The 18,155-nt window shown below is 42.0% G+C and overlaps 1 long non-coding RNA gene across 6 annotated transcripts in view; it reads left to right on the top strand.

Annotated features, from left to right (window-relative positions):
- Window positions 1-923: 923 nt before the first annotated feature.
- Window positions 924-18,155, top strand: part of LOC131925221 (uncharacterized) — a 148,494-nt gene continuing 131,262 nt past the window's right edge. For 2 of the 6 annotated variants that reach the window (XR_009383180.1, XR_009383177.1), the window contains exons 1-2: window positions 927-1,099; window positions 7,665-7,767. This is a non-coding gene — a long non-coding RNA (uncharacterized LOC131925221). Of the gene's footprint in view, window positions 1,100-7,664; window positions 7,768-18,155 lie in introns of all 6 variants that reach the window. The other 4 variants (XR_009383178.1, XR_009383181.1, XR_009383182.1 and 1 more) reach the window with 4 other exon arrangements.

Genomic DNA, 18,155 nt, shown 5'->3' with positions numbered 1-18,155 from the left:
TCCTAGGACCCACAGCATAGAAAGAGAGTTGACTGATTTATGCAAATTGTGCTCTGACTGAACTCTACTTTCTCTCTCTCTCTCTCTCTCTCTCTCTCTCTCTCTCTCTCTCTGTCTCTCTCAAAGTAAACAAAGAAAGACGCTTGGCTGACTAACCAGTGGGCTTTGGAGTCAGATAAACTTGGGTTAGGCTTCTGGGTTCTTTATCACGTGCTTTTACCTTTAATTAGGTTTTCCCATTCACCCCTCAGTTTTTCTTCACCTTTTAAAATGGGGCTGCATTCTTAGGACTGCCCGAGAACTGAAGTAACTCCCAGCACACTGTGAGCACCATCGTTTTTATAATTCTATCACTGTGCTCGAATGTGTTATGGGCTCACAAATAGAAGCTATGTTGTTTACTGATTCTTGCACACACGATTGAAATGATTGCTTACTTCCTGTCTTTATATATGAAGCTTGAATGCTGTTCTGTCCAGTGAAGCCTCATTTCCTCAAGTGACTTCTGCTTCTTCAAGGAAGGCGTTTGCCAGACTATTTCTGGAGACTCAGGCTTCCCGGTGTTCAGATAGAATCCCTTCTCAACAGCTGTTACGTTGCTGGAGTTTTTCATGTAAAAGCCTGGGCTCTGGTAACCCTAACAAGCTGTTCTCAGCCACCCATCCTCAATACACCAATAAAAAAGACAAATCATAGTGGAAAGTAGAGAAAGGAGATGTAATCAATGTGTGTCGCGTCCGCCTTGACCAGCAAGGAAGACGCAACACCAGGCTCTTCTCCAAGCAGTTTATTCAGGAACCTTGAGACAATCTTCTGACCCCGGGGAAAGCCAGCCCACGCCCTTTATAGCCACTGGGCAACCAACCCCGTAGTGCCACGTGGACAATGCCGATAGGGTCAGACATACGCAAGCAAGCCAGATTCCACGCCCAAGCCAAATAAGGAGTTGTTTATCCCAGAGAACACCTGCCATCAGGAAGGCGGAAGCCGGACGCCGGTGCCATCTTTGAGGCGCGGCCGTGCACGGCTCTCTACAAATGTGGCCATGGTGGAAAGAGAATCAAATAAAGAGATTCGGCAACCCACAAGCCATTTTGGGGTACTGTCCTGAAGCTTAGGTTTAAATAGAGTACAAGAAGTATGCATAATGGAGCAGTGTGGCTCAAGGCGAGGTCACATCCATCGATCCGTCTTTGTCTAGACTAAATGTTTCCTGCAAGTTGGTCTGATAAGTTGTCAGAATTGTGTAAAACCTCTTCCTGGGAGATGAGTTCCTCTTCTGGCTGGCATTAGGGCTTTCCCCTTTCCTTTCCTTGAGCATGGGTCTCCTGGGAAAATTCCAGTTTCTTGGGGACGATTGTTTCAATACTGGTAGCTAAAGGAAGAGAGACCTGTCTCTAGAGTGTCTCCTCTACAGCCAGAACTGTTAGTATGCATTTCCTCATGCCAGTTTTCTGATCTATATTTGCAGAATGTCTTCCCCATCCATAAGTGCTTTCCAGAGTCTAACAGTTCTGTCCTTTAATCCTGCTCTTATTTCCTGGCCTCTGAGTTACTGACATCTCTACATCATCTGGAGATAACAGTCTCATACATTGTAATTTTTCCATTTTAGCTAGTTGTGATTACTTTGGGTAATAAAGGCTCTGCCGTGCAGTACACATCCAAACAATGGCAGAAATTACTTTTTATAATTTTTTAAAATCTTTTAAAATACTTTGTTTTTAAGCTGGGTGGTGGTGGTATATGCCTTTAATCCCAGCACCCAGTACTCGAGAGGCAGACGTAGGCAGATATCTGAGTTAGAAGCCAGCTTGGTCTTCATAGTGAGTTTCAGGACAGCCAGAGCTGCACAGGGAAACCTGCCTTGAAAAACCAAAAAAAAAAAAAAAAAAAAAAAAAAAAAAAAAAGTTACTTTTATTTTTAATTATGGAGGGAGGGAGCTGTGCATGGGAATGTAGTGCCTGGGGAAGCCAGAGGGGGGCATTGGATCCTCTGGAGCTGGAGTTACAGGCTGTCACCTGATATGAGTAGTAGGAAGTGAAATCAGGTCCTCTGCAAGAACGCTATTAACACTTAACTGTTGAGCAGTCTCCCCAGGCCCTGTTATTATTTTTTAAATTACATTTATTTATTTATTTATTTATTTATTTATTTATCTATTTATTTATTTAGTGTTCATGTATGTGCACACAGTAGGGTTCAAGGTCAATGTCAGGTATCTTTCAATCACTCTCTTGTTTTTTTTGAGACAGTGTCCCTCATTGAGTCTGGTGCTCCATTCAGCTGGGCTGGCTGGCCAATGAGCTTTAGGTATCTACCTGTCTCTGCTCCCCAAGGGCTGAGGTTACAGACAAGTGCCTCCACTCTCAGCTATTCATTTATTTAAGTGTAATTTTAAACTTGCTCTTTGAGAATTTCATATGTGTATATATAATGTATTTTTTATCACATCCACCCTTTATTTACCCCCAACTCCTCTTGGTTCCCTCTGTCACCTTTATGTATTCCTACTATTTTCTTTAATAACTCACTGAGTCTAAGCAGGGCTGCCCATGGGTGTGGGGACACGTAATGGAGCATGGTCAACTTACAAGGGGCCACACCTCTAGAGAAAACTGACTGTCCCTCCCTAGCAGCCGCAACTGTCCTAGCTCCTCAGCTAGGGGTGGAGGCTTGTGTGTCCCTCCCTATGCATGATGGAGTGTTGACTAGTTTGATCTTGCTCAGCCAGCCATGGCTGCTGTGAGTTCATGGGTGCGCCGCCTGTCGTGTCCAGAAGACACTGCTGGGTATCATTTCTCTCTGGCCTGTCCCTTACAATCATTCTGTCCCTTCCTCCACAATGTTTCCTGAGACCTGATGGAAGGGGGTGTGATATACATGCTCCATTTATGGCTGAACACTCCACAAACACTTACTTCTTTGCATCATAAACCAGCTGTGAGTCTGTAAACAAGTCACCATCTGCCACACAAAGTAACCTCTCTAATGAGGACTGAGGTGCACCAGTCTATGGGTAGAGAGATACAAATTTAGAAGGCGGCTTGATACTATGTCCTTTTGGTAAAAGTTCTTCCCTGTGGCTCATGAGCTCCCTGGCCATGGGTTTTTGGCCAGATTTCCAGTACCAGGCATCCATTCCCTTCTGTGGAACAGGCCTTAAAACCAATCAGAAAATGACTGGCTACCCCTGCCACATTCATGCAACTAACTTGTGGGATTTCCAAGTAAGACTGGGTAAGACTGTTTATAACTTTTCTCCCCAAGCAGCTGGAATATCACCTTTTGGTGCTATGAAAGCTATGCAGCATAGAGGACCTTCAAAGTCAGTACCAGCTTTGTATATATGTGATGGGATTTGAACTCAGGTCCTAATGCTTGAGTGGCAGCTACGTTACCAGTTGAGCCATCTTCCCGGCCATCACTGAATTGCTTTAGTTTTCCTTTGTATTGGAACGATTACAACTATATTCTTATTAGTTTCACTAGTAGGGCAAATGGCTAGGTGGATAACAAAATAAATATTGCATCAGTTTCCCTTTTCTTTTCGACAATTGAATACATGTCTGCAACATATTGCAGTCCTTCTCATTCCTCATTGCTTTCTCTTACCCTCTTCCCACTCCTGATGACCCCTTCTTCTCTACAACTAGTCCCTCTCCTACTTCCACATCGCATGTGGGTGTGAGTAAAGTGTGCATGCATGTGTGTGTGTGTGTGTATGTGTGTGTGTGTGTGTGTGTGTGTGTGTGTGCCTCTGTGTGTGTGTGTGCACATGAGCCAAAATTTTGTGCAAGTGGCCATAGTTGGTTGTGTATGTTCATGACTGCAACAGGCAAATCCTATTCAGAAAATAGCACTGCCTAGCACCACTCTTGTCCTCCATCCTCTAGTTCTTACATTCTTTCTGCCCTCTCTTGTGTGGCATTTCCTAAGCCTGAAAGGGAGTGATATTGATGTCCCATCTGGGCCTGATTATTCAACTCTCACTGACAGCATTTTGTTTAGTTTGAGTAGCTGCATCAACCATTATCACCCACCACAAAAAGAAGCTTCTCTGACCATGGCTGAGAGCAGCACTGGTCTGTGGATCTGAACATAAACACTTGAAAGGCAGTTTACATGTCCATTTAGCAAGGCATCAGTAGTAGGTTCAGCGCTAGGGCCTGTGACCTTCCCAGTCAGAGTTACAATACAAGACCTTTCTTCGGAGCAAGCTTCAAATCCAACCAGAAAGCAACTGGTCGCCCACAGAATAGTCATGCCGCTATTACCTCAAAGGTGGCTTGGTGCAACATATTATGGCACTTGCCCACAGCCGGGTAGGACTGTTGATGACTTTTCTCCCCCAAGAGCCCACATAGTACTTCCCAAACTGTGAATGCTACCTGGCAGGGAGAGAGCTTCTGGCTCAGTTCCAGCTTCATTCCTCCGTGCCCTATACCTAAAGTGTGCTGTTTCTTCAGCAGGAGCTCTTGCCATTTAGTTCTGGTGGGCAGCCAAGAACAATGCCAGTATGGCATTGTTGTATTGGAAGTCGCTGTGGCTTCCCAGGCCAAGAACTCTTAGGATGATATTCTACACTATGGACTGGGATCTTTTTGTCTGTTTCTTTGTTTGTTTGTTTAAAGCCTGTGGCTTCTGGGAGGAGCATTCTCCAACCCTGCATGATACTTCCAGTCAAACAATTTTTAAGATTCTATTTTCTAGTTGATGTGTAAAGTAGTACATTTATATATGGATGGATATATATGAAAGAGCCTTGGTTTTGGCTAACCCTCCCCATCTGTACCATTTCCTCATCTGCCTCTCCATGCTATTCCTCCATGTCCTTTACTGTCTTTCATTAAGTGCTTCTCTCTCCCAGTGGCTCCTTTCTTCCTTTCCTGGCCTCTAGATACTCACTTCAACTTAAACTAGGCTCCACATTCGTCTTTCTGAGCTTAGGTAACCCCACATGGCATATTCTCAAGTTCCATTAACTTTTCTGCCAATTTCACAACTTCATTTTTCTTTATATCTGAATAAAATTCCATTGTGTATTATATTACATTTCATTTTCCAACATCTAGACCTATTCCATTTCCTAGCTGTTGTGAATAGAGTAGCAATAAACATGGATGCCTTGCCAGATGATGGTGGTGCACGCTTTTAATCCCAGCATTCAGGAGGCAGAGGCAGGCGGATCTCTGTGAGTTTGAGGCCAGCCTGGGCTACAGAGTGAGTTTCAGGACAGCCAGAGCTATACAGAAAAAAACTGTCTTGAAAAACAAAAATAAAAAAATAAAAAATAAAATAAAAGAAAGAGAGAAAAAGAAAGAATGAAAGAAAAGAAAACACCAACAAACAAAAAAATTACGGATGCCCGGATATTGCTAGAGTACACGGAGTCCTTTAGACATATGCTCAGGAGTGGTATTGCTGGACCGTGTGGTGGTTCTATTTTTAGCATTTTGAGAAAACACACTGATAAACTTAACGGCTTCAGTAGTTTACCTTTCCACCAACGGTGAATAAGAGCCCCTTTCCCCCACATCTCACAGCATTGAATTACTTTCTAGAAGTTAAATCCTTCCTTTTGAAAGCATGTCATTCTTTTTAAAGGTACTCTCCTATTTGCACTTACTGTCCATACCATATTAGGTTTCCATAACTTTGACTAAATATTTAATCAGACTAAAAGGTGGATGTAGTTTCAAAGGGCTCAGGCCACGATGGCCTAATTGCATTGCCCTGGGCCTATGGCAAGGCAGAATCATGGTGGGATGTATGTGGTAAATCAGCTGTTTTCCTTCTGCCAACAGTGAAGCTGACTATCAGGGGTGGGGGGTGGGCATGTCCCAATATGTTAATAATATAAAGCCCCGTGATGAGTTATGAGCCCCCTTCCAATCTGCTCCTTTCCCTTTCTGTCTCTTGCCTCTTGGCAAGATCAATGGCCTCTTGCCACTGATCTTTACTATCCCAAGTCCTTGGTCAGGAAAATCAAACCTGTTCTGCAACCTATTTCTGAAACTCACCCTTTCCTTTTCTCCTCCAAGGTCATTACTTTCAATGTGAATAAGATGGACCTCAGCAGGTCCTTACTGAGGGCTATGGGCATTTTATTCACGACTTTATAGCCATCTTAGGGGCGCCCCTAAATATCCTGATGTGTGTCACTCTCCATGAGGACTGTTGGCAGTTGGTTAGTTAGTGGCTAGCAATCTTGTGGACTCTTGACAGACTCTTACATTTCAATCACCTTTGCGTCTTGGGAAAAGAAATCAACAAACCATAATGATTATAATCTTGTGGACTCTTGACAGACTCTTACATTTCAATCACCTTTGCATCTTGGGAAAAGAAATCAACAAACCATAATGATTATATATATACATATATAATATATATGTGTGTGGTTTATATCACACACATATATACATACATATATTTGCATATATGTTTATACATAATGAAATGTGGTTGGAATAATACTGTATCTGGGGGTTGAAATTTTCCTTAATATTACAGAAGAAATGTTATTCCCTCCCCATACTGTCAATGTCTCACACCTCTGAGAAAAGTGTCACCTCTTTTCTTAATACGAAGGAACCTAAGCTAAATCTAAGTAAGCCTTAACCCTAAACTCTTCTAATCTACAAATTCTTCCTATGGGTCTTGGGAGGCTGTGAAATGGCCTTGAATCTTTATTTGATTTGATCCATTAAGACTTTTGCTTTTGGGGCTGTAGAGATGGCTCAGAAATTAGAGCACCTGCTGTTCTTACAGAGGACCTGGGTTTGATTCCCAGCACCCACATTGTGGCTCACAACCACCCATAGACACACACAAGGTGAACATAAATATAAGCAGGCAAAACCTTCATACACATACAAAAATTTAAAAAAGATTTTTGCTTTTACGTTTTATGTGTATTTTTGCCTACATGTATGTTTGCACACCATGCTGAAAGAGGACATCGAATCCTCTGGAGCTGAAGCTGTGGATGATTATGAACCATGATGTGGGTGTTGGAAACTCAACTCGGATCTCTTGCAAGAGCAGCTAATGCTCTTTACCCCTGAACCATCTCTCCAGCCCCACATTAAGACGTTTAAAAAATAAACCTTTTAAAAGTTTGATTATTTAGTATAATATTTTAAATTTTTTCTTTGAGAGTTTTACATGCATCTATGCAATGTATTTTGATCATATCCATTCCCTACTCTTCTCTCCAACCCCTCCAGGAAGCTCCACTCCGCCCATGAGAACAGACTTCATAATGACTCGATTACACGTCACTATTTACATCGTCCCTTGCTGTCATTTACTTTTGTTTCTAATTACAGAATATCATTTTGTTCTAGAGAGCAGCTAAAGGGCTCTATACTTATGCCTGCCTTGGAACTAGGTGTGGTCATGTTTCTGAGCTCTGGCCAATGACATAAATTTCAGGGTACTTAGGAGGTGATAACCATAACATGATGGCTAATGCTCCAGTAGCCATCTTGACCCTAAAATTGACCTCAAAAATTGAAGTTGATATTGGATGTTGTCATTTGGATTACTCTCTTGGAGTCCTTTTATACTGCCTAACAAATGAAAAACTAAATCATTCAGTGAAATCTAAGTCAAAATGCCAAAAATGTATTTAACTTGAACTTGACTGTTTTTACAGACTGTTTCTACAATCTATAAGGAAAAATTAAAGATCAAGAACAGCTGTGACTGGAGAGCTGGCTCAGCAGGAGGAGCACTTACGACTATTGCAGAGGACCCAGGTTCGTTTCCCAGCACCCACATGGCAGCCCCCAACCACCTGGGAACTCACACATACTCAGGACCATGTTACAAGAGCTCTCAAAGCACTGTTGTCTGGAGTGGTTAAAAAAGTAGGAAAATTAACAAATAACTTACACTTACAGATTAGACTGTAAGACAACACAAAAAATAAGAACTTTAACTCCAACAACAGAGTGAATTAATTTTAGAAATTTAGTGGTTATTAAAAAGTAAATGAGCCAGTCATGGTGGTACACGCCTTTAATATCAGCACTTTGGAGACAGAAACAGGTGGATCTCTGTGAGTTCAAGGCCAGTCTGGTGTACAAAGCTAGTTCCAGGACAGCCAGGGCTACACAGAGAAATCTTGTCTTGAAAAACCACACACACACACACACTCGTAAAAGACATAAAGTATGCCTTTTTACTAAAATGCATGAGAGCAGAATAAAAGATTAACAATCTAGAGAGTAGTTACTTGGGGTTTTAGATTAAGATGTTGTGGAATATTTAACTATGTAAAGATGTGTTACATTTGTTTATGCTGCATTTGTTTTATTATGTAAAGCTGTGTTGCTTTGCCTGCCTAAGGCACCTGATTGGTCTAATAAAAACCTGGACAGCCAATAGCTAGGCAGTAGAGGGATAGGCAGGGCTGGCAGGCAGAAAGACTAAGTAGGAGGAGGAATCTAGGCTTGGAAAGAGAAGACAGAGCAAGGGAGAAGGAAAGGGAGACACCCAGGGCCAGGCAGTCAGGTAGCTGCCAGCCAGCAAGACATGGAGTAGGACATACAGAATGAAAGAAAGGTTAAAAAGCCCTGAGACAAAATGTAGATGAAGAGAAACAGGTTAAATTAAGGTATAAGAGCTAGTGGGACAAGCATAAGATAAGGCTGAGCATTCATAACTGATTATAAGTCTCCGTGTCGTGATTTGGGAGCTGGTTGGTGACCCCAAAGAAAGCCTGCTACACAGCAACATGTAAAAAAGGTGACCCTACGACCAGCACTGTCAGTGGTTCCCTGATTTTGTCAGTTCTGCCAGGCACCCAAGAAAAGGAACCACAGTTTTGCACAGATATTTTCATAAACTAATTTATGAGGCTTACAGTACTCTGGTATCAAAATCTGACAAAAACTCTAAAAGTAAATTATAGATCATTATCTCTCATAAACATAGGTGCAAATATTCTGAATGTTTTCATGGGGAAGCCAGGCATGCTTATCATCACAGATCTCAAAAAGCTAATGTGTAGCCAGCAGAAAGGAAGAAAAAAATGCTCATCTATGTAGAAAGGTGTAAGAAATGTAAAACTAAGTAAAAATTATAAGAACTGAGGTTGGAGAGATGGTTCAGTTCAGTGGTTAAGAGCTTTATTCATAATAGTCAGAAACTGGAACCAACCTAGATGTCCCCAACTAACAACTCATAGGGACATATCCTGTGCCTGGCACTGGGGTAACTTTTAATAACCTATGGCTTCCAGTAGCCACTCATGCAGGGGACCTCCATTCAAACTCCAAAAGCAAAATATTTTCATGTCAGCCAGCCATTGCCTTGGTATACAATCTGATATGCAGTATACAGATTTACCTGTACACAGGCAGCTGCTCACAAATGGAAGTAGTTTACATTTTATTTTATTGAAAGAATCTTCACATCTTCAGAGCTGGAACCACTCATGTATAGAAAGAGAAAACAGGAAGCAGCCTCGATATTTCTCTAGCCCAGTGGTTTTCAACCTTCTGAATGCTGTGACCCTTTAATACAGTTCCTCGTGCCCTAGTGACCCACAACCGTAAAACTATTTTGTTGCTACTTCATAAGTGTAATTTTGCTACTGTTATGAATCTTATATCTGATAAGCAAGATACCTGATGTTCGACACCCATGGGGGTTGTGACCCACAGGTTGAGAACTACTGTCCTGGTCCAACTCTTTCTTTCTTTCTTTTTTTTTGTTTTTTGTTTTTTTGTTTTTTCGCGACAGGGTTTCTCTGTGTAGCTTTGTGCCTTTCCTGGATCTCACTTTGTAGACCAGGCTGGCCTCGAACTCACAAAGATCCACCTGGCTCTGCCTCCCAAGTGCTGGGATTAAAGGCATGCGCCACCACCACCCGGCCTGGTCCAACTCTTTGTCTACAGATGAGGAAACTAAGTCCCAGAAAAGCAGAAGGACTTGCCTGAGACAGGCGTTAGAAGCCACATAACTGATTCTCCTCCTGATCTTAGTATCCGGTCGGTGTCTGCCCTCTAAGGTCAATCCATTAAGAAGAGAGAACATTGCCTGCCTGTCTCATTAAGTGCAGATTTACCCAAAGTTTTCTCCGCTGGGTGTGATGGCACATGCCTATGAACCCTTGTACTTGGGAGGCAGCGGCAGGAAGACTGAGAGTTCCAAGGTTTGTGGTTCTCTGATGACAGATCTGTTCATCTTTATTTTGCATTTATTCTCCTGTCCTCAGCTCGTCATCTAAGGCCGATAAATACTGAGATAACAGGAAATATAAATTTAGTTTAATTTGTCTCCCCTCCTTTAAAAAATAATGTTGATCTGCTTTTTACAAAAGGATTTATTTTTATTTTCAAATTATACATATGTGTGTAGGCAGGGGTGGGGTGGGAGTATGTGCATGTGTGTGCGGGCGATCTCGAAGGCCAAATGCTCAGATCCTTCCGGACCTGGAGTTATAGTTATAAGCCATCCGGTGTGGTGCTGGAAACTGCACTTTCATCCTCTGCAAGAGTTGCTGAACCAGCTCTCTAACTCCCCATCTTCATTTAACTGCTGAGTCAATGCTCAAGTTCCATTTTCCTTGTTTTTTAATGATTAAAGAAATACTAGCCTCCAGATGAAAACAAATAATGATTTTAATTGTCATAGTGTGGGATAAGTGCTTAGTGGGGCGTGGGAAAGGACGAGTTTATATATGAATGTTTAGAGGAAAACAGCACATACAGGACTTGTCACCATCTGGAATTCGAGGCATCCATTGAGGGCTTGGAACACAACCTATGGATAAAGGTGAATTCTTATATCAGTCTCACAGTGAATAGTGGATAGAATTGATAAGGCTAGTTCTTGTGTCAATTTTTGATAAAGTTTTTTTTTTAAGATGGATGAATGTAAAATATTTTCTCGGGATGGTCAGGTGATAAAGTTAATGTACATAGATTTTTAGTAATTAGCATAATTTGGTAATAAAAATGGAGTATTTAGAGCTATCGTATCTCTTAGACTTTTTTCAGTTATTAGACTTCAATTACTTCTTTTTTTAAAAAAACTTTTATTCTTCTTTTATCCTTCCCCCTTCTCTCCCATATCAACTCTTCCTCTGTTTCCTTAAAAAAAAAAAAAAAAGTTGACCTCCCATGGATATTCACCGAACATAGCATGACAAGATACAATAAGACAGGGCACAAACCCTCATGGCTGGATGTGAAGACCCAGTAGGAGGAAAAGGGTCCCAAGTGCAGTCAAAGAGTCAGAGACACCCTCCATTCCCATTCTTGGTAGTCCCACAGGAACACCAAGCTACACAACCATAAGGTGTATGCAGAGGACCTAGCTCAGACCCATACAGCCTCCATGATTGTTGCTTTAGTTTCTGTGAGTCCCTATGAACCCTGCTTAGCTGATTCTGTGGGCCTTGCTCTTGTGGTGTCCTTGACTCCCTCTGGCTCCTAAAATCCTTCCTCTCTCTCTTCTGAGGGGTTCCCCTGGCTCTGCCTAGTGTTTGGCTGTGGGTCTCTACATCTGCCCCATCCCCATTGGTTGTTGGATGATGTCCTTGTGATGACAATTGGGCTAGTTCATGAGAATAGAAGAATAACATTAGGAATCATTTTATTAACTTTATTTATTTTTGTTCAGTCATGTTTGGTTCTCTTCTGGGTCCCTGTCTATGTTTTTGATTTTCTTGAAGAACTAATTCTTTGTTTCATTGATTCTTTGTATTGTCGTCTTTGTTTCTATTTGATTTCAGTCCTCAGTTTGATTATTTTCTGCCATCTATGGCTCCTGGGGTGAGCTTGCTTCTTTTTGTTCTAGAGCTTTTAGGTGTGCTGTTAAGTTGCTGGTATGAGATCTCTCCAATTTCTTTATGAAGACACTTAGTGCTATGAACTTTCCTTTTAGCACTGCTTTCATTGTGTCCCATAAGTTTGGGTATGTTGTGTATTCATTTTCATTAAATTCTAGGAGGTCTTTAATTTCTTTTTTTATTTCTGCCTTGGCCTAGTAGTCATTCAGTAGAGAGTTGTTGTGGAATATCACTTTAACTGTGTAAAGATGTGTTACAGTTGTTTCACCTTACCTGCCTAAGGCACCTGATTGGTCTAACAAAAAAGCTGAATGGCTAATAGATAAGCAGGAGAGGGGTAGGTGGAGCTGGTTGGCAGAGAGAAGCAGGAGAGAAATCTAGGCTCAAGAGAAGAGAACAAAGGGAATGAGGGAGTGTGAGGGACACGTCCAGAAGCCAGGCAGCCACCAATCAGACATGGAGACAACAGGAAAGTAAGATATACAGAAAGAAAGAAAGATTAAAAAAAAAGCCCTGAGGCAAAATATAGATAAAGAGAAACAGATTAAAATAAGAGCTAAGATAAGGCTGATCATTTATAACTAGTAAGAAGTCTCCATGTCATGATTTGGGAGCTGGATGGTGGCCTAAAAGAAAGCCTGCTACAGAGAATTGTTCAGTTTCCATGAGTTTGTAGGCTTTCTGTTGTTTCTGTTGTTATTGAAATCCAGTTTTTAATCCGTGATGGTCTGATAAAATCCAGGGGGTTATCTCAGTTTTATTGTATCTGTTGAGACTTGCTTTGTGACTGAGTATATGATCAGTTTTGGAGAATGCTACATGAGAAGCCAAGAAAATGTATTCATTTGTGTTTGGGTGAAATGTTAGGTTCATCTGGTTCATAACATCTGTTAGCTCCATTATTTCTCTGTTTAGTTTTTGTCTGGATGACCTGTCCATTGTTGAGAGTTAGATGTTGATGTCTCCCACTATCAATGTGAAAGAGTTGATGTGTGATTTAAGCTTTAGTAGTGTTTTCTTTACAAACATGGGTGCCCTTGCATTTGGGCCATAGATGTTAAGAACTGAAAGATTGGATCTTTCCTTTGATGACTATGAAATGTCCTTTCTTATCTCTTTTGATTAATTTTGGTTTGAAGTCCATTTTGTTAGATATTAGAATGACTACACAAACTTGTTTCTTAGCTCCATTTGCTTGAATATCTTTTTCCAACCCTTTACTTGAGGTAATGTCTATCTTTGATGTTGAGGTGTGTTTCTTGCATGTAGCAGAAGAATGAATGGGTCCTGTTTTCACATCCATTCTGTTACGGTGTCTTTGTATTGAGTCCATTGATATTGAGAGATACCATGACCAACAATAGCTAATTCCTGTTATTTTGTTATTGTTGCTCTCTCTCTCTCTCTCTCTCTCTCTCTCTCTCTCTCTCTCTCTCTCTCTGTGTGTGTGTGTGTGTGTGTGTGTGTGTGTGTGTGTGCTTCCCTTCTTTTGGTTTTACTTGTGTGGGATTATTTCCTGTGTTTATTAATAGGTGTAGTTAATCTCCTTGGGTTGGAGTTTTCCTTCTAGTGTCTTCTTTAGGGCTGGATTTGTGGATAGATATTGTTTAAATTTGACTTTATCATGGAATATCTTGTTTTCTCCATCTATGATAATTGAAAGCTTTGCTGGGTATAATAGTCTTGGCTGGCATCTGTGGACTCAGTCTGCAGGACATCTGTCCAGGCCCTTCTGGCTTTTAGAGTCTCTGTTGAGAAGTCAGGTGTGATTCTAAAAGGTCTGTCTTTATACATTACTTGTCCTTGGCCTTTCCCCCTTGCAGCTTTTAATATTCTTTCTTTGTTCTGTATGTGTAGTGTTTTTATTATTATGTGGTGAGGGGACTTTTTTTTCTGGTCCAATCTATTTGGTATTCTGAAAGCTTCTTGCACCTTTATAGGCATGTCCTTCTGACTGGGATTATTTTTCTAGTCCTATTATTCTTAGTTTATTTTTTTTTTCATTATGTTCCAAATTTCTGGATATTTTGTATCAGGAATGTTTTAGATTTAACATTTTCTTTGACTGATGTATCAGTTTCTTCTATCTTATCTTCTTATCTGAGATTCTCTCTTCCATCTCTTGTATTCTGTTAGTAATGCTTGCATCTGTAGTTCCTGTTCACTTACCTAGATTTTTCTGTCTCCAGGATTCCCTCAGTTTGTGTTTTATTGCTTCTATTTCCATTTTCATGTTTTGAACAGTTTTATTCATTTCCTTCACCTGTTTGTTTATTTTTCTTGACTTTCCTCATATTGTTTGTTTGTGTTTTTCTGGATTTCTTTAGAGGATTTATTCATTTCCTCTTTAAGAACCTCTATCATCTTCATAAAGTTGGTTTTAAAGTCATTTTCTTGTGCTTCAGCTATGTTGGAATATTCAGGGCTTGCTGTAGTAGGATAGCTGGATTCTGGTGGTGTCATCTTGCCCTGGCTGCTGTGTTCTTATGTAGGCCTGTAGGTTTCTGGGTTTGGAATAATTATAGATTTAGGTTCAAATCGATCAGTTTGTCTTTATTGGGTGGGTGTTCTTTTCCTCTTGGTTTCTGTCTCCTCTCTCATCTTCTGTCCTGGGTGGCCTGTGGTTCTGGTGGCCAAAGAGTCCTCTGGTCTAATAGTGTGCTTCTGCTGGGGTTCTGGTGGCCTATGTGACCTTCGGGGTTCTGGGAACTGGTGTGGCCTCCAGTAAAGCAGGGGGGTTTGGCTGGAGTTGTAGGCCAGCATATGGCTGTTGGGGGAAAGCTGGGTGGGCTTCGAAGAAGTGTTGGGGATCTGCAGGCTGGGGCTTATCCAGGGTTTTGGGAACTAGAGTGGCCTCTGGTAGAGGAGGGGGCTTCCACTTGAGTTGTGGACTAGGATATCATCTCCTAGACTTTTAATCAAACATGGAGCATAATAACTCTCAGTTGGGTTTTTGATGGGAGTTGCTGGATGATGCTAGACTCTCAGAAAGGTGTTTTCATTTGCTGAGAAAGATATGCATATGGCTTGGGAATCAGAAGGTCAAGATTTCCTATAGCAACCGAGGAGCCTATGAATAACATCACAAGGAAGGAAAGCATGCCTCCCCCAAGTATAGGCAATCCATTAGAATTTGTGTTTAATGGAGGCTCCAAAATTCATCCCACAGAGAATATGAATATTTCAAGTTGTGCTGTGGCAACCTGAGAGAAACCTCTTCAGGATATGGATGGACAGTCTAGTTCTAAGAAGCATGGCTTCTTCCTGGGCCCTGGGAATAAATCAGCTTCAAACAAGTGCCCAGGAAGCTGTAAGCATCACCCACCATAAAGAGTTATGTATATTGACCAATACATCTCAGATCTGTCCTGTCTAAGGCCAGTTGTCTTTGTTTTATTGCAGTTAATACCAAGCTCTTTTCCTGGGTAGTGCTATGTGCATGTGCTACTTAAAACTGAGACCTGATATTTGTAGAAACCATCCCCCCCTGCTGATTGTAGCAGTGGATTTAGAATGCAGATTTTGTAGTTCTATCCAGGGGGGCCTACATGAAATTCTTGTACAGCTTAGTTCACATACCCAGTGAATGGGAAGGATTTATTCTTCCTATTAGCTAGACTCACAAAAGATTTTAAAGGATATTTTTGATTGATTGATTTCCTGATTGTGTTAATTAGAGGGTTCCGATTCAGAGGAAGCTGTTCTTGTGAGGTGCCATGGTCACTTTCTCATTGCTGTGACTGAAATTCTGACACAAGCAACTTAAAGGGGGGGTTGTTTTGGCTCAATCCATCTTTGGGAGAGCACTAGGGTGGATCCAGCTCTTGTACATGCATTAGGGTGGGTCCAGCTCTTGTACATGCATTGGTGTGGATCCAGCTCTTGTACATGCATTGGGGTGGATCTAGCTCTTGTACATGCATTAGGGTGGGTCCAGCTCTTATACATGCACTGGGGTGGGTCCAGCTCTTGTACATGCATTGGGGTGGGTCCAGCTCTTGTACATGCATTGGGGTGGGTCCAGCTCTTGTACATGCATTGGGGGTGGATCCAGCTCTCATACGCGGTAGCCGTGGCACACTGCTTGCTCATATCTTAATAGATGAGGACTCACAGGAAGGGGAATATTAGCTGGCTTTCTCCTCTTTTCCACTTTTTATTCAGATTGTGACTCCAACCTGTGAGATGGTGACACTCACATTCAGTAAGGTTTTCCCCACTCAGTCAATCATCACAGACATATTCAGAGGCGAAGTTCAATGATAGCCTGGGCATTTCTTAATCCAATTAAGCTGACAATCAGGCTTAACCACCATGGGATCGTTCACAATATAAGTTACACCAGGCAGGTATTCCGTCAAGGATGTTTCATGCCTTCCCGCTACTCCAGTTCTAAACTAGAGTTCTTTACTTGACCCCATGGGCTTGTGTACTCTGGCCATACCACGTGTCTGGTCATTCCATCTGACTCTCATCATCTTCCCACCAAAGGCCTTTACCCCAGCTATTCCTGCTGCTCACAATGCTCAACACCTGGCTAATTCCTGTCTTGGTGCTCCTAGGTTAAGTCCCTTCCTAACCCTTCTCCACCCCCAGTGAGAGTCTCCATAGGCTCTCTTTCCAAACTCCACTTTTCCTCTGTAGCCTTTACCACAGTTTTAATTGTGACATCTGTTTGAGTAATTGTAGTTTATCAGTGGATGACAAGTTCCAGGAGGTCAGAGGCCTGTTGTGTTCAGAGCCCAAGTGCCCATGTGGCAGGAATTCAGTAAGGAGTTACTGAGTGGATGGAGATTTATAGCATCAGGGTATTAGTTCCCATAATTGTGATTTCCCAAGAGGCATGGTGCTTTGAATATTCATTAATATCTTTGCATAGAGTATGTTCTAATCATCACTTTAGAGTGAAAATTATAGCTGCCTTTGTTTCTTAACTAGCATTTCTTATATTATGACCATTTAGGCTGGATGGGGAAAATGCTTTTTACTGTGAACAGTGGGAGGAAGGGATGATGACTCTCTGCAGAGAGAGAAGATAAGAGGCAGCAGGAGACCCAGAAGAGCATCATCTCAGTTAGAGGATGAAGGCCCGGGAGGGAGGCCAAGGGCCTGTCCAGGACTTCCATCACTCAGGTAACATCCAAATCAGAACAATTAGCAGCAGCCTAGTGGCACTCCCTGTCTTCAGACAACTGTAGGCCAGCGACTGAGTCCTGCTTAGATTCTCCAGACCCACAGGGCTCCCTATGGAGCAGTATTCCCCGAGAAGAAGAAAAAAGATCAAGTGGCACAGAGGCCTGGTAATGGAGAATGTAATTGATTTTCACACGGATGGGGAAACAAAACAAAACAATTTAAAGCTATGGTCTTCCTGTTTGCCTACCAACTCTGAATTTCACAAAGATTTTGTTTGTGTATAGACTGACCTAGAAGGAAAGGAACTGTATGCTCATGGGAAGATTCTAAGAAGGGACTGGTCTTGTTTAGAGGTGGGTGGCAGAGGGAAAGTTCAGGACTAGAGTGGCAAGAGATGGGTTCGGATCCTTGGCTTAGTCCAATTCCTTCCTGTTGCTGGAGTTCTCCATTTCCTCATTGTGAAGTGCAGGGTGTGGGTGGGATAACCACTCAGATCCCAGCTACTTCAGTGCAGTATGGTTCTAAGTGGGAACAAGAAAGAAGGGAAGGAGACAAATGTAAAGTAGAGAGGACAAGACAGAAGACATGCTGGCTGTTGCTATCAGAAGCTGAAAGACTGAGTAGAATTAATTATAAGTGATAGAAAACCCTAAATGACGGTGATCAACATGCATTTTTCTCTTAAGTGAAGACGTAGAATTTGGCTATGACTTGAATAGAGTGCCAGCAAAGGGCCTCCGTCTACCTGAGTACTCTGCCTAGCATGGTACCCATTGCCAAGGCTGAAACCTGATCCAAAATGGTGGGTCACTGCTTAACCGCGTCAGTGAGAAATTAGCCTCACTGCCAGCCCACCTGGGGAAAACACCTGTCACTACAGCTTTTAGACGGCTTCCAAGTTCCCTCTTCGGCAGAGTTAGAGAACAGATGTTAGAGGATCTATAGAAAGGCCCTGCTAGAGTGGGATTCCCAAGAAGTGCTGACTAGGGAGAGGCACAGCACTATAGCGCCGACTCCCAGTTCTGAGAATAGAGTGGTGATCATTAAGTCGGCTTGTTCTGTAATTTAGCTAAAGTACAATAGGGCAATCAGCTTCCTTGGCGTCTTACGGAAAGAGAGGCTTTAGCTTGGTATGAAAAGGGAAAGGCACGGTTAACAAGAAGAGGAAAGGCAAACTCTTAGGATTTCATATAAATTTCGGGGGCAGGA

This window comes from Peromyscus eremicus, chromosome 15, assembly GCF_949786415.1.
Source record: "Peromyscus eremicus chromosome 15, PerEre_H2_v1, whole genome shotgun sequence".
Lineage (NCBI taxonomy): Eukaryota > Metazoa > Chordata > Mammalia > Rodentia > Cricetidae > Peromyscus > Peromyscus eremicus.
Note: the sequence above shows the minus strand (reverse complement) of the source record. Positions and strands in the feature narration are given on the sequence as shown.